Source organism: Humulus lupulus, chromosome 3 (assembly GCF_963169125.1).
Source record: "Humulus lupulus chromosome 3, drHumLupu1.1, whole genome shotgun sequence".
In the NCBI taxonomy this organism is placed as follows: domain Eukaryota; kingdom Viridiplantae; phylum Streptophyta; class Magnoliopsida; order Rosales; family Cannabaceae; genus Humulus; species Humulus lupulus.
Genome location: NC_084795.1, coordinates 131771543 through 131789320, shown reverse-complemented (window position 1 = coordinate 131789320; position 17778 = coordinate 131771543).

The following is a 17778-nucleotide window of genomic DNA, read 5'->3' as shown; positions in this document are numbered from 1 at the left end:
AGGATAAGAGTTCATACCCGGAAGTAGCGTCTACCATTTGATCGATTCGCGGAAGAGGGAAACAATCTTTCGGGCAGGCTTTGTTTAGGTCCGTGAAGTCAATGCACATTCTCCAGGATCCATTGGGTTTCGGGACCAGAACTGGGTTGGCCAACCACACGGGATAGTGTGACTCCTGGAGAAAGCCTATGGACATCAGCTTGTCCACTTCAGCTTTGACTGCTTCGGCCCTCACTGGGTCTAACGGCCTCCTCTTTTGGCGAACTGGGGTTGCAGATGGGTCTATGTTGAGTGCGTGGCATGCAACATTAGGATTAATCCCCGTCATATCAGCGTGGCACCATGCCAGGATATCCTGATTATTCTTCATAGTGGCCACGATCTTTTCTCGAATGGCCGACGGAAGGTTTTTCCCCACCTGAATGACTTTGGTGGGATCTCCCGGGTTGAGGATCACCTCTTCGACTTCCTCCATCGGTTCTATCGCTCTCTTGACCCCCACTCTAGGGTCGAGTTCGTCAAAGCATACCCCTTGAGCACCCCCAGTTTTTGGTAATTCTTCCGCCAAAGGAACGTCAGCAACCGTCTCCTGGACCGTGTAGACGGATCGGACGGAGACGTTATAACAGCTTCGTGCACTTCGTTGGTCTCCTCGGAGGGTGCCGATACGCCCATCGTCGCATGGAAACTTCAAGCATAAGTGGCATATCGAGGTTATGGCCCCACAATCTATTAGGACCGGTCGGCCTAGGATGGCATTATACGCCGTGGGGCAGTCGACCACCACGAATGTGCAGTGCTTGAAGGCACAAGCGTCGCTTTCTCCTCTGAGGGTGACTGGAAGTTGAATTTTTCCTAATGGCATGAGTGCATCCCCATTGAACCCTTGAAGCTGGATGGGGCATGGGGTCAGGTCTGTCTCGGTTAATCCGATCGCGTGGAAGGCAGCTTTGAAGAGGATGTTTACGGAGCTTCCGTTATCGACCAAGATCCGCGAGACCTTCCACCACGAGGGGATCGTTGTGGGGGAAGTGCACATGTCGGGCGTCGTCTTCCGTGAAGGTGATGGGAAGGTCCATCATTCGGGGACGTTGAGCAGGTGATTGAACCAAGGCGCACATCTCCCCGGTGTGTTCTAACTCCCTCAAGTACCTTTTCTGGGAGTTGCGTGTGCTTTCGGCAAGGTGCGGTCCTCCAAAAATGGTGGCTACATGTCCGTCAATGGGTGGCGGAGCAAGGCCGGGCGGATATGGGTTTCCGGGTCCCGGAGCCAATAAGGCAATGGGTGCCGGAGAGGTTGGAGCAGGGAGCGTTGGGAACTGAGACCCAGGAGCTTGGGGGTGACCGGCTCCAGGAGCGCTAGCGGTCCCCCTCTGTCCCGGAGAATATGCAGCTCCATGGACTACTCCCTGTCCGGGATAGATTATGGGTATCCTCACCCATTGACCGAGGTGTCCCACCCTTGCCAGGGACTCGATCTCATCCTTCAGCTGAAGGCATTCGTTTGTTGTGTGCCCCACGTCTCCGTGGAACTCACACCTCTTATTGGAGTCTCGCGGACGCCTTCCTCCGTGAGACACTTTCGGGGGTTTCCTGTAGTTGACCATATTACAGGTCGCCCGATAGACATTCTCTCGTGAATCTATCAAACTGGTGTACTATGTGAACTTGGGTTCATAGTCCTTCCGGGGTTTCTTTGAATGGTCTCCCCGGTTGGAGTTTCTTCCGCCTCGTTTATTCCGTGATTGGCTTAGATTTCGTTATGGGCCTTCCGCTTGCGGTTGCGACGGTCCGGGAGCGATACTACATCCGGTATGTACAGCTCCGTACCCAGAGAAGTGGGTTTGACTTGGCGTCTGAGCAGACGCGGAAGGCCCATACACGCTTGGAGTGAACTGGGCTCCTGGAAGCGTGAGGGCTGGTGCGGGAGCTTGCGAAGCAAAGCTCGGCGTAGTCACGGAAGGCGTCGGAGCTGGGGGAACTCCACAGGCCTGCTGGTAGGCATCCTCAAGGTTGATGATTCCCTGAGCTTTTGACATGAATTCGGACAGCGTTTCTGCCCGTCTCCTTTGCATTTCCCCCCATAGCAGGGAGCCGACAGTAAGACCCGATTGAAGGGCGATGAGCTTCATGTCGTCGCTGACCTTGGTCTTAGCAGCGGCTTCCATCATTCTTTGAATGAAAGCTTTGAGGTTCTCATTGGGTAGCTGCTTGATGTTGGTTAAGGAACCAACCTCCATGTCGTGGTCACGGGCAGCAATGAACTGCCTCCTGAATGCGGACTGTAGCTCCTTCCAACTGTGGATCGATCCGGGAGCTAATCTTTTCCACCAGTCCTCCGCGGACTTGGTAAGGGTGAGTGAGAAGCACATGCATTTGGCGTCCTCACTGACGCGCGCCACTTGTATCATTTTGTTGTATTTAGCTAGATGGGTGCGCGGGTCTGTCCTCCCCTCATATAATTCTATGTGAGGCATTTTGAAGTTATCCGGGAGGGACGTTTCCGCGATCCTCCGAATACATGGTTCCGGGTCTTCCTCCTCAAAGTCTGACAGGGCCCCACTTTGCTTCCGGACCAGCTTGGTCAAGGCAGCGATTTGTTCCTCGAGTCTCTTTGTATCGCTCTCCGGGAGGTCACGTCCCCAGAGCTTGTCATTGATATGATTTCGCAGGTCATCTCCGCGAGGTCGGGCCTTTTCTCCTTTGGCCTTTTCATACTTGGCCTCCAACCTTCTTCTTAGGTCCACCGTGGACCAGCTATCTTCGGAGTGCGTGTCCGCAGCCCGACCGTCCTGGTTGACGGAATCACTGGGGCGGTTGTTCCTTCCCCTAGGCCTGGGTGCCTTAGCACCGGGCCCTTTAGGCACAGAGTGCCCCCTTGGGGCTGAAGGACGTCTGGGCTTAGGAGCGCCAGAGACCTTCTGCGCGCGGGGGGGGGGGGGGGCAGTCGGCCTGGTGATTCACGCCTTTAGGAGGTGCAGGGGCGTTAGTGCGCACAGGCTCCCCAACTTTTTCTTTGCCCTTGTTAGGGGCGGCTTTGGATGGTCCAGCAGCGGCTGGATCCGGGATGGTGGCATCAGCACCACCTAAAACAGAGGCGTCCTCGTCCGAGTCGCCTAGATCTTCGAACTTGCTTTGGAGGCGCTCCATCATGCGCTGCATTTTTTCGGAGACGCGCTCCTGCTCAGCAAGCTTGGCCTTAGTGACCGCCAGTTCTTCGGCTACTTGGACCAGTTCTGGATCCTTCTCGTAGTAGCAGTCGTCTTTGTAGTAACCGTCTTGGACATACTCCTCTTCGTCTTCTAAGTATGTCGTATCTTCAGTACTGACCCGATCCTGGCGGGATGTCGGGTCTTCACCTTGGTAGTCCGAGGGTTCGTTTTGTACCGCATCTTCCATCATAGTATCGGGGTTGACCCTAGCATTTTTGTCAACCGCGGATTTTCTCGTAGTCACCATCTTTTTAGCACGGAGTGAATACAAAAAACGTACACAGAAAAAGAGCTGACTAACAACTTCCTACAGCTCTCAATGAAAGCACCAAAATGTTTACCGAGTTTTTCGGAAACGGATACGAACGGAATAATAAAAAGATAAGAACTGTAGAAGTGCAGAAATGTAAATAATCAAACAGTGTTTTTACGTGGTTCAGGCGTTAACAAGCCCTAGTCCACGAGTCGATGTTATTATACTTGTAGAGAATTACAGTTAAACAACTGGTGTACAAGAACCTCACAACCTCACAGTGTTTCTCTCGGGTTCTCTTGGAGAAGATGAAGCTAGAGAGATTTTAGCAGAGTTCTTGCTATGTGATTTGTTGGCCGTCCCCTCTATCGTAAAATGAGGGGGTTTTTATAGCTAGGTGTTTTTGATTAGGGTTTTACTCTGTCCCCTTAGTCTTAATTACACCAGCCATAAATAGGGGATACAATTACTGTAGTAGCATGGCTACAAAACTCTACGCAGGTATAATTACATGAAAGTATGGGAAATAGCAAAAGGCAGCCGTCTTTTCCAGGCGGTCAGTGGAACAGTAGGTGAAAAGGCACCTTTAGGCGTGCTGGGATGTGTGCGGCCTTGACCTATCAGGCGTGTCAGGCGGGATCTTGTGTCAGGTGAATATCATCCCGACTATGCCTCCTCCGTGACTCGACCACTTGGTCTTCTTCCGTGCAAAGCACGGAACCGTATCTGCGAAGATAACCTGAAGAGCTTCTCCTGGAAGGACCTTCCCCGAAGGATATCCCTTCGGGAGTCCGGGAGAATCGACGAACTTCCGGGTTACGGCTGCTTGAAAGCGTGTGCTAGACACTGAACGGGAGAGGCGAAGCCTTCCTGTCCATCCGCGACCCTTGGTCACCCTCCGTGAAGGACTGTGATAATTCTGCTTCCCGAAGGCACGCTATCCGGAAATCTGGATAACAACAACAATCATGAGGGGTGGTATAAGATTCATCCAGAATCTCTACCTCGACGCCAGCATCCATCGGATCACTCATCCGATCCTCATATCTTAACCTATCCATGCTAAAATGGTAGGATTCTTAACCATTCCTACAAGATACTTCTTATGTATTTCATTGTTCATATATGTATATCTGCTAATTATCAATCACAAGTTCTTTACCAATCCCAGTCGTTACCTCACCCTAACCGTGGCTAACCGACATTACTGTCAACTTGGAATCCCATGTAGGGGATCTATGTTCTTATTCCTTTATCCACCGTGAAGCACAAACAATCAACTTTTCAGTCTACACACAGGCACACCCTAGTCCTTGATGCACTGCACTATAACTCCACGTTTTAAGCAACGACAGTGTCCATCGCACCGTCCTCCTGTACTAGTTCATCACATGAATATTCCAACACCATAACGTGTGAATCAACCATTATTTCAACTTCTGAGAATTCAACATGCAAAAATCCATTTAGATAAACTTTAGCGTTTTACGTTACTTCAGTCAAGGGTATGAGAATCCCTGAAGATGCTTCAAGTAAAAGCTTAGGTGTCTTACTGATCCCTAGTGCTTAAAACCCCCAAGGCCTTCATCTAGCAAATTCCTTATTGTTTCGATCTTAATTTATTCATACGCAATCCCATCACTTCCCATAATGTGACCTTGAACATACTCTGGAGAAATCGAAACTTATCCCCTTCTGGAACCTTACCTGTAACTCCCCGCTTCCTCCGCCTCGGTGGTATTGGCGAAAGTGTTACCCGTGTTTATTTCTTAATCGGAAGTAATCCAAAATATTCTTGATCGACCCAGATAAAACTTGTCCACGCTATTCCTATATTCTCTACTTGTAGAATTTACGTGGGTCACTGAAGCATTGGTCAGTTAAAGAGCCTTCACTGATAACCCATCACATCTTACTTGGTGCGAGCAGAAATTCTTGAAATGTCTCTTTCCTTGACCCTCAGCTGGTAATAACCAGATCGAGGGTCAATTCCTGAGAGCACTGTCCTACCTTGCAACTGGGAAAATAAATCCTTCATTCTTTGCAATGGATATGTATTCTTAACAATTACTTTATTTGTCTATTCATATGTAGTACACATTCTCCTAGACTTGGCCTTCTCCTTAACAAATGGCGTTGACATGTCCCATGGTGAGATGCTCCGTCTGATCAACCCTTAAATCAAATAACTTCTTCGACTGAACCCTTAACTCTTTCTGCTCAGCTAGCGTCATTCTTCATGATGTTTACGATGATGGTTCTATTCATGCCTTAATCCCATAGCACACTCAATTCCTTGACGTGACAGCGATCCTCGCGAATCCTTGTATACCCATCTGAAACCTCATTGATCGATCCAGTTTCCCTTTAGTCTAACGAACATAACCCTCGTGGTACCAATAGTTAGGCATCCCATAAACGTAGTCGAGTCCTTCCTTTTTAAGCCCAGAAGTTACCATCCTTTATTACAGTCCATAGTTGTCCCTTATTCGAAAAACTAATCCATACTTAGGATCATACCAAAAACCTCATGTAACCATCTCAATCAATTATTACTGCTAACTTCCTACCCATAATACTCTGATCCATCTCCTAGAAATTACCAACTTTCCCTAGCAGACACAAGATCTTAAGCCCCATAGCGTAATAATCATATAGTATGCACCACATATCTATGTCTTGACTAAGATATACATAGCACCAAACTCAATCAGTACAATATAAAAGAACAAGAACGAGGAAGCCAACATGTCATCTCGAAAGGACTAGCCTCGGGCACTGACTGCATTAAGGCGAGCACTTGAGGCGGAGTCGGGCCATCCGTACTCCTTGGTTCTCCCTTATTTAATCTCAAGCAGTCCCTCTTGAAGTGTCCAACTATTCCACATAGAATACATGCCTTTGCTCGGAATTCTCCCAAATTGTGTCTTCTACACCTGGCGCACACTGGATAACTTCTCTAGACCTCGTTGCCTCCTTGAATACTATGACCCCTTTTTTCTGGACTAGGAGTAGTAGAACTATCATGGGTATTTCTTTTCTGGTTACTGGGGCCTCCGCCTATACCTGATCCTGCAAATGGGGGTACCATTATTTGAGCTTCTTGTCCTACGACACTCTCGCTCCATACCTTACCTTATGCGTTCTCAATAGCAAGGGTCCTCCCTACCGTCTGAGCGTAGGTAGAAATCTCATGGACTGGACCGATCCTAACTCTCTGGGGTACTGTAATGCCCTGCTACCTTAGAGTATTTACCATGTGATTTAAAAATATGCCAATAGCTTGCTAATCGAGGTTTTAGACTGAAAAGTGATAATTTTTTTTAATGAATATTAAGTATAAAAGGTTTGGACATCCATTAAAGTCATAAAAGTGATACATTGGGATCCCAAAATACTATTTCAAAATATATTTACAACTCAAAAGTTAAAGTACAATCGAACTAAGCGACAAAATCAAACATTCACAGCGTGTCCCTCCAAAACACCCCAACCGTTGCGGCCAGGTAGGCCAAACATGTACGTGCCAATCCATGCCCTCCAACTCATGCTTGGTTGGCCTTTCCTTTGCCCTTACCTGCACCATAGAGCACTCGTTAGCCAAGGCCCAACAAGAAAACTCCACAGATAGCATATGACAATTCAATCCAGTAAATGGACAACTTTAAACATATAACAGACTATAAACATAACAGTCTACATTGACCCAGGTGCATTACCAGGAACTAGGTTCACGGTCTTCACCGAGCGGGTGAGTTCAACACCCTAGATGGCCATGCCATGGCGGCCTGCATCCAGCATGCTTGTTGTCGTTCGGCCTGCATTCAACGTGCTTATCTCTGTTCCCAGCCTTTACCGATCCATCATAATCATGCAAACACAAAATAACAACTACAAATATTCACACACAACATTAAACACAGATAATCGGGCCATGCATTGCTCTATGGGCACAAACAGTTTTCTTACCTGTGTCTTGAGCTGACTGACTAGTGCGATTTCGAGCACGATCCCCTAAACTCGAGCCTTGGCGGCTAAACATCAACTGCAAATCCGATCCTGAGATAAATTCAAACACTTCAAGCTTCAAGCTTCCTCGATTGTGAGCCAATTCCCTAAGAATTCCAAGCTTCTCTTTGAATTTCAAGAAAAACCCCCAAGCTAGGGAGAGAGAGTGTATGTATCGAGAGAGAAGAAGAACTGAAAGTGTTGTGTGTCTTTTTTGTTTTGGTCACTTCCTAATGGTTATCCAAGTCTATCAAATGCCCCAAAATGACCAAAACGCCTCTAGATTAATTCTATCCCTTTAATAACACCAAGGGCAATTATGTCATTTGCCACATTCCCATTAACTCCTCGAGTATTCCTATAAATCCCCAATTAATCCCGACATACCCAAATAACCTCTAAATAGCTACCCGTTACCTAGTAAATCCCAAACACGTACTATGTTCCCAAAATACCCCTATGCTCTCCCTGAGCTGGGTATTCGACCCCTTGGTGACTATTCCGCTAATGTCTTGGTCCACACATCACAGTTATATCTCCACAATATTGTGGTCTCAAGCACAACACACACACACATAATCACATTTACACCTTCAACGGGCCAAAATTGAAAATATGCCCTTATTAACAAGAACAGGCCCACATCCATATTTAATTCACCTACACATGCATATTTAGTCATATAATCATTTGATTCAGGTAATCTCATACTGATACACATATATTGCAATTAACCACGTAATAACATAAATAAATCAATTATTGCCCTCCCAACACGCTAATCAAGGCAATAAGCCTTATTAGCCGATTTGGGACGTTACCGCTACCCCAGAGTTCAGTCCTTGAATAAATCATTCATTCCAGGCCACATCCGTTGGTACCAAATCAAAAGCGAATTTGTCTGACCCATCAAATTCAATGGCATACTCTGTCACTGTCTTACTACTCTGAACCAAGTTCATAAACTCATTTGTCTTCGCAATTCAAACTACGTCATAGTAGCACCTCTTGTTGAAAAATTGAATAAATTCCTCCTAACCCATCATGACAACATTCCGGGTCTGGGATACCACTTCCCTCCATGTCCGGGTATCCTCCCGCTGCATATACGTGGCACAAGCCACTCTATCATTGCTTACAACTCCCATATAGTTAAGGATGGAGCTAATCATGCCCATCCATTGTTTAGCTCTGAACGGATCCAAGCCTCCTTCAAAAACAGGAGGATAATGGTTCTGGAATCTTTCATACAAAGCAGCATACCAAGCCACCCTCAGGCTGAACTGAAACTGGTGCCATTGTTGTCGAAACATACAAAGCAGCATTCCCTGACGGAACCTGTTGTCTCAACCACCTAATCTCTTCCTCTTGCTTTTGCAATCTTTCTTGCATGCCGGCAAACATATGTTGCCAATCCCAAGGGACAGATGGAGGATTCTAGCCTCGACTATCATTTGTAACCCCGATATTAAGAATGCCTGGCCCAATTGACTGCCTTGGATACATGACTTGTGAATCTGTCTACAATCAATGACTTAACCTATGAGACATGATAATCATATCCATAACTATTCCACGGGCAGGGCTAAACAACACATTAACCACATACAATATGCGTACCAGGACACAAGACTATATCATTCATGCATCAATTACCAAGCCTTACTCCCACAAAATACATTTATATACGTCATGCTCTCTATATTTCAAGTAGATAGGGTGATTCAGATAAGGAATTAGACAAATATTTCACTTAATACCAACAAACCCCGAGTCGAGATTATCTTTGGCAACGAGCGTACATGTTCGGTCAATCTCCACGAACCATAAACATTGGCACACTCTGATACCAAGTTGTAACACCCTACTACCCTAAAGTCGTTACCATTTGGTTTTAAAATGTGTATTTGACTCGCTAATTGAGGTGTTAGACCCAAAAGTGTAATTAAATTAACAGAATGAATCATTAATAAAACTTTCACATAATATATTTGCACTTTCATTAAGATCGTAAAAGAGTTACATTGGGATCCCAAAATATTGTTTAAAACATATTTACAATTTAAAGTCAATGTACAGTTGACCTAAGTGACAAAATCAGACATTATAATGTGCTTCTCAAAAGTACCCTGACCATGGCCGCTAGGTAGGCCAAACATGTACGCATCGCTCCACGCCCTCCAACTCATGGTTGATCGACCTTTTCCTTGCTCTTACCCGCACCATAGAGCACTTGTGAGCCAAGGCCTAGCAAGAAAACTTCACAGCACAACATATAACAATTTATTTCAATAAATGCATAACTAGTCAAACACAATAGACAATCTACAAGTTTCTACTAAAATTCACAACAGCGGCCTAAGACGGTCAAGGTGCGTTACCAGGCACCAAGTTCACGGTCTTAACCGAGCGGGTGAGTACGACATCCTTAGATAGCCATGCCATAGTGGCCTGCATTCAACATGCTTATTGCCATTTTTGGCCATTGTTGAGCTCGACATTTGCCGATGCAGCCTTTGTTGATCCCGACCTTTGCCGATCCGATCTTCATAGATTAGTCATAAACACATAGACATGACATAAAAATTATAGAAATTCAGACATAATACGAAACACAGATAATCGGGCCATGCCCTGCTCTATGGGCACAAACAGTTTTCTTACCTTTGGTCCAAGTGCAAGCAATTAGGCAAGCAAGCAGGACTCCCGAGAATGATCCTCTCCCGAGCCCTAGTGGTAACCTAGTCACAACTCACAAATAACATTCTCATTAGTATTTGATTCCATAATTGAACCCTAGGACCAATCCCGTACTCTCGGGACCTCCAATTCCCCCACACGGGGTCGTGAAATCATCCCCGAGCCCCTAGGCCTATGTCCTAGCGCCACGGTAGAGCCATAGAGGCACCACGGCAGCCAGCCAGGCCCCCTAGCCATGGACCATCCTAGCACCGTGGCTCGAAAGAACAGCGCTGCGACCCCCTTACGTGAACCTAGAAAAACTGGGTTTTTCCACCATTTATTCTCGAGCCAAAAACCCTGCAAACTCACTACAGCTCCAACCAAAGCCAGAATTTATACCACACAAACATTCTCAACCATCCTAAATAACTTATACACCCAAAAACTCAGCCAAATTCTTATTCCAAATCAAAACCCAACCAAAGCTTAAAACTTTGCTAAATATTAAACCAGAGCATAAATTTATCAAGAAAACAGAGTATCATCTTACCTCAATGAAGAATCACGCCCCTGTGCTACTGTTAGTCCATTCCTAGCTTCAATCCCCTTTAATTCCCAGCTTCAAGCCTCAAATTTCCAAGTCTTTCTTCCAAAAATTCAACAAAACCCCAAGGCTTCAAGAGTTAGAGATAGAAACGAGAGAGAGAAAGAGAAAGAGCTGAGTTTCAATGGCTAAGTGTTTCTGATTGGTTTTCAAGCCTACCCCAAGTCTATCCTTATCATCAAAAGACCAACATGACCCTAGATCAATTCCTAGACCTTTAATATGACCAAGGAAAAATCCATCATTGTCACATTCCCGCTAATTCCTCGAGTAGTCCTATAAATCCCAAATTAACCCTGGCACACATAATTACATTTATGCCCTTAACTGACCAAAATTGCAAGCATGCTCTTATTAACCAGAGCGGGCCCAAATGCATATTTAATTCACCTAAACATGCATATATATATATATTCACATTACCATATAAATCATTTATACCACATAATCATACATATATTAAATTAATTCCACATACAAACTTGATTATGCCCTCTTGGCACAGTAACCAAGGAACTCAACCTTAATAGCCAATTTGGGACGTTACACGTGGACTAGACCTCTTTTATAGCATGAACAACATAAAACCCTTGTGTTCTTTTCTATTATTTTCTTTAAACTCTCACATTAGGTTGATAGAGAAAAAAACAATTAACATTTTGGTGCTTTCGTTGAGAGTCTGAAGAAATCTTGAAGAACATAGTCATAGTCACCACTTGGAGAAACGCACTAGACGATGCAGCTCCTTCCACTGGAGTTGAGGGAGGGAAAACCAGCCGTGAACCACTTCACAACCTCCTTGAGATGGAGGACTACGAAGAAAACGCAGAATAAGATGACATGGACGACAGAGGCGACGACGAGTATTATGAGGAGGATTACCCTTAGCCCATGGATTCAGAGGAGACGACATAAGTGATGGCGCTCCATGACCAAGTGGCCACTCAGTAGCACAAACTCGACACCCAGGAGGGTAATAACGCCGTCCTACAAGAGAGATGGTTAATGCCATGAGGGCTACTCTGGTGGCCCAAGGGCTACGAATGGACCCCCATGGAAAAGTACCAATTAGGAAGCCAGCTGGTGTGCCACCTATGCACCTAGTAGGAGTGCCACTTGTCAACCCAGCCATTGTACCTCCGAGCACCCAGTTGATGTGGCGTGAGATCTACCAGCTGGCGTGGCCCCCGTGCACCCAGCTAGAGTGAGTCGCACCTGTGTCGTAAGATCGTGGCAAGGTCAAGGTCGAAGACAACAATGCTCCTATGCAAAAGAAAGCTCATCAAAACCCCGAAGACAACCAGGCCCCGATGCCCATTAATAAGGGTAAAGGCCTAGGTGCCCGAGGATACCACCAGGTAGTCAGTGCCTGCGGAGCATAAGGATTTTTGCCCAGGCGTGCCAATACGGATCGCACAAGGCTTGAATCTGGTGTCCCCCTAGCACCTCGCCACCACCAGAGGAACAACGCCCAATGGGCCAATTGGCGAAACACCTACGTTAACCAAGAATGCGACATCATCATCTCAGTTAACAATGAAAATGTTGATTCTGACGGGGAAACAAAAGTAGCATACCCCAAGGGTAGTGGTGCATTCCAAGGCCAAACTAACCTACAAGAAGGCCTGAACGCTTGTAGGTGTAACAAGGCTTTCGGGCGCAAACCCAGGAGGAAGGACTAGACAGAATTTCGGGACAGCCTCAATTCCCGAAAGAGGGATAACTAGGCACAAAGTGCCAACCAAGACCATGACCCCCTACTCGCGGAGTTAGAGAGCTTGAAAAGGATATTGCTTAGAACGAGTCGACGTCAAGGCCACTACTCTAACTTGGAAGATGAAGACGGGGATCCATGTGCTCCTCACATTGTAGATGCCCCATTACTGCAAGGATTTAAGATGCTTGCCATCTTGTCCTATGATGACAATACAGATCCACTGACCACCTTTCGAAGTTGAATAGGTTGATGTTGGTGCATCACGTCCCCGAAGATGCCAAGTGTCATGCGTTCCCAATAACCTTGACAAGACCAGTAGATGAATGGTTCAAAAAGCACAAGCTGGGAACCATTCATTCGTGGCACCAGCTGTTGTCTTCCTTTCGAAGACAATTCATAGTTGCTTGGAAGGTGAGCTTTGAGGTCAATTCTTTGGCCAACATAAAGCAGGGACCCTTCAAGACTCTCAAAGCTTACATCAAGTGCTTTAAGGAGGAAGCTGCGAGGACCAAGAGGGTTGATGATGACCAGCATCTAATTTCCTTAAATGTCGGCATACATCCGGGGTCCCCATTCTGGGATGACCTCCAGTAGAGAGGATGTCGAAGGCTCGAAGACTTCATCTGTCGAGCACAAGAGTATATCAGTTGGGAAAATGCCCAGATCAGAGTATTTGGGGGGCCTGTCGCCTTTCCCGCTCCATGATAACTTTATTTTAGTGTCATTTTAGAATGTGTTTTTGTGGTAATCTTGAGTCTTTATGTGTGTTTTGTGCAAGATCACGATTTTGTTTGTCTTTGTTTTAGGTTTGTGTGGTGAATCACGAGAAAAATATAAAAGAAGTGAAAATAGTGGAAAAACGATGCTCTTGGCGGTTGTCGGACTCAAAATGATGCTAAGGACTATGGAAAGTCAGTTTTTGATGAAGGGAAGAGTTGAAAGAAGAAATTTGAGAAAAAGTGGAATTAGAGCCGCGACTTGGGCTTACAAGTCGCGACTCAAGGCAAAGTTAGAGGCTAAGCAGGGGAAAAAATGGATATGGGCCGCGACTTGATGATGCTTGAGTCGCGGCGCTTGAAGACTATCACAGCAGCGAAATGACTCAAAAATTGATTTTTCTTCTCTATTCTAATCTGTATAATGTGTGTTTAATGATAGTAAATACTTGATCAATATTTGCTTGATTTATGCTTTTGATTCAAAATTCGAAAGATGAGAATTGAATATGCTATCATTATATAGGCAATAGTTGCATACTGGACGAAAGTACCTGTATGACTTGTGTAGTAATTAGGTTTCCATGCTTAATGCCTGCTATATGTTTAAGATTATCATAGTGATGTAAAAAATCTACATATAGGATGAGATCTTATATCTTGAAAAAGAATAGGAATCGATTTATGTTAACCTGCTATTAGAATAGAAGGAAAGAAATTTAGAACTGATTAATAAAATTAGTAGAATGAAAAGTTGATGAGATTAATACCCTAGGTCTTTTTAATATTGATTTTCATCTTTAGTTAATTTTGTTCATAGTTATTTATAATTTTAAAATTAAATTCATACATCTAAATTTTGGTTGCCAAATAGAAATTATAAGAATAATTAGTGGTTACTGGAAAATAGTCTTCGTGGGAATGATACTCTATTTATCATCTATATTACTTGAATAGACTGCGTGCACTTGCGTACAATATTTTCACGATCACTTCGACGACTCCAAGCCCCGTGGCCTTGGGAACCCAATATCCACCACACAGTGTCGTGCCACCCGCTAGTTTTAGTGTAGCTCTGACGAGATATGGAGCAGCGCCCACTGGATACAGTGCTTATCAGCCTGCATTCAGTGCTAGAGTTGTTGCTCCATCCCAATACACCGCACCCAATTGGACTCCTAGTAATAGTAGATGCAGGGGCAAAGGCAAGGGTAGAAAGCCCAAGGGAGATGGGACACTGCAGACAGGACAGGGAACTGCCCTCGACCAGAAGTACATCTCGCAGTACTTCGAGTACACTAACCTAGTGGACACTCGGGAGAACATATTTGTCGCCACGGAACAACACGTTCATTACTGGAAGTCACAATCCATTCAGAGAGACAAGGAAAGACAGGATCCCAACAAGTTTTGTTGTTTACATAATGATGTGGGGAACCACACAAATGAGTGCTGCCAACTCAAGGATGGTATCAAAAACCTCATCAAACTGAGAGAGCTCCACCAGTATGCTTCGGATGGAGCACGCCAGGCTCAGGCCTAGACCGTGGTAACACGCGCACATCCTATAGCCCCCCAAGCCTCGAATATGGTGCTCGTAGCTCCATAGCATAAGATAGTCCACGGACCTCCCTTAGTGAATGGGTGAGTAGGGAACATCTCTGGAGGACCTCACTTTGGGGGTACCTTTTAAGGCACATAGAATATGTATTTGCGAGCCTTAAAACATGACAATGAAGTGTTGGCATTAGCTTAATTACCAGCCCAGATGTCAAGGATGACCGACCAAGTCATCACATTCTCCGAGGATGGCGTTCGGAGAGTGCACTTTCCACACCACGATCCGTCGGTGATTGAGTGCCAGGTTTCCAATAAGATGGTTGCTCGGATCCTGGTGGACAACGAGAGTTTAGTGAACATCCTGTTCAAGTTAGCCTATAAGAAGATCAAGTTTATCACAAGTGACTTGTCCCCATACACCTCAACTTTATATGGGTTATCAGGGGAAGGTCTCATACCGATGGACCAGATCAAACTGCCCGTGATGCTTGGAGAGGTGCCATGCCAAGCTTTTAAGTACTGCACCTTCATGGTGGTGGATTGCTCCTCGGCATATAATGCCATCTCGGGGCGTTCGACCTTAGTGGAGTTCGGGGTGGTTACCTCCATTCGATATCTATGCATGGAGTTCCCCACGAACTCGGGGATTGGCACTGTAAAGTCCTTCTAATCCAGGACTGTTACACTGTTACTTTAAATAGTACTAGACTTGCTAATCAAGTCTCTTGGTTATAAACGTGTAACTAAGCTTAGTGACAAGGGTTACGGTTAAAAATTTTGGTCAAAGGAAAAGTTGACTTTTAATGTAAAAGTTTAGTACATAAATGAGATCCCAAAATAATATAAACAAATGTGTAAAAGTGTTATTACACTTCAAAAGTTACAACCAGCTGACCTAATCGGCAAAATAAGGGATACAAACCTAGTTCCTCAAAGATAACCCCTAGGATCACCTTGTGTTGAGTAACCCAAATATATCCACATAATAATGTTGTCTCGTACATATATGACATATATTTCAAATATACCCATAACGAGCCAAATTACGAAAAATTTCCCTTCTAATAAGAAAGGGGCCCACATGCAAATTTAATACACCTAAACATGCATATCTACTTATTTTATAATATAACTCACGTAATCATATAATGACACACATATATATATCACATAATCACATATTTCATAATTAAATAACATATATGCAAGTAATTTCCATAATTTGTCATCCTGGCCCCCTAATCAAGGCCCCAAGCCTTATTAGGTAATTTGGGGTGTTACAGCTTCCCCCTCCTTACATGAATTTTGTCCTTGAAATTTTACCTGGACAGCTCGAGATATTGATTCTGCATATCTGATTCCAATTCCTAAGTCGCTTCCTCGACCTTGTTGTTCCTCCATAATACCTTAACCAAAGGTATAATCTTGTTCCTCAGGACCTTGTCCTTCCTATCTATCTAAAATCTAAATTGGCTGATCCTCATAGGATAAATCTGTCTCCAGTTGCAGATCCTCATAACTCAACACATGAGTTCCATCTGATACATACTTCCTCCACATGGAAATATGAAATACGTTGTGCACACTAGACAGTGCTAGGGGTAAGGCCAACCTATAGGCCACCAGACCGATCATCTCTAGGATTTCAAATTGTCCAACAAACCTAGGGCTCGACTTTCCCTTCTTCCCAAATCACTTCACCCCTCTCAGTGGTGAAACCCTAAGGAAGACATAGTCTCCCACATGGAACTCCACGTTCTTCCTCTTTGGGTCTGAATAACTCTTTTGTATACTCTGAGACGCAAGCATCCAAGCTCTAATCTTTTTAATAGCCTCACTGGTCCTCTAATCTGCCTCACGACCCAAATATTTCCTCTCACCCATCTCATCCCAGTGAATGGGTGATCTACACTTCCTACCATACAACATCTCATAAGGTGCCACTCCAATAGTCGACTGGTAGCTGTTATTATATAATAACTATATCAGAGAGAAATATTTTGTAGCGTCCCAAATTTGCTAATAAGGCTTAGGGTCTTGATTAGCGTGCCTGGAGGGCAATAAGTGGTTTATTATGTTAATGTGTGAATTTGATAAGTAAGTGATTAGAAATTCATGTTTAGGTGAATTAAATATGCATGTGGGCCCTGTTTGGTTATTAGGAGCATGTTTGTAATTTTAGCCCATTGAGGGCATAAATGCAATATTTATGATTATTGTGATTGACACCATGTGTGAGTGGTGATATATTTGGGATGCACGATTCGAGACAATCCTAGGGAGCAGTTTGGTTAGAAAGTCACAATGGGGTCAAATACCCGGCTTGGGAGGAGCTTAAGGGTATTTTGGGAATATTATAATGTGTTCGAGAATTATTGAGTAGCGGGTAGTAATTTAGTAATGATTGGGATATGTTAGGATTAAACGGAGATTTATAGGAACACTCGGGGATTTAACGGGATTTGGTAAATGAATAAATTGCCCTTGGGGTTACTTAAGGGTTAAGGATAGGTTTAAGGGGAAAAAGGGTAATTTGGTTTTGATGATGGGTAGACTTGGCTGAGGAGAAGTAATTCATGTTTTCTTCACTTAGGCATATATCTGATATTCTATTGGAAGTCTAGAGAAAACCAGAAGCTAGGAAAGGAAGAAGAAGAAAGTTGATCTTCTTTGGGATCAAGGGAGGAATTCAAAGCTGGAACTTTGGGGGCTAGAAGCTTGGAACTTAGGGGATTAATTCAGAGACTTACTCAGGTTCAAGGTAAGCATTTAAACCTGTTGATCAACTGAAATTTTGCTGGTTTTCATTGCTATAACATAGGCATGCATGAATAGATTTTCAGGATTGTCTTTGAATGTTTGATGGGTGTAGGAAGTGGTTTATGAGCCTATTGGGATGTTTAGGTTGTATGAGTATGAATTATGGGCTTAATTCTAAGGTTGGGTGAAGTTTGGGGTGTGAAATATGGGTTTAAGCTTGGGAAAAGCTTGAGAGAAAAGCTAGTTTTCTAGGTTTGCAGGTTGAG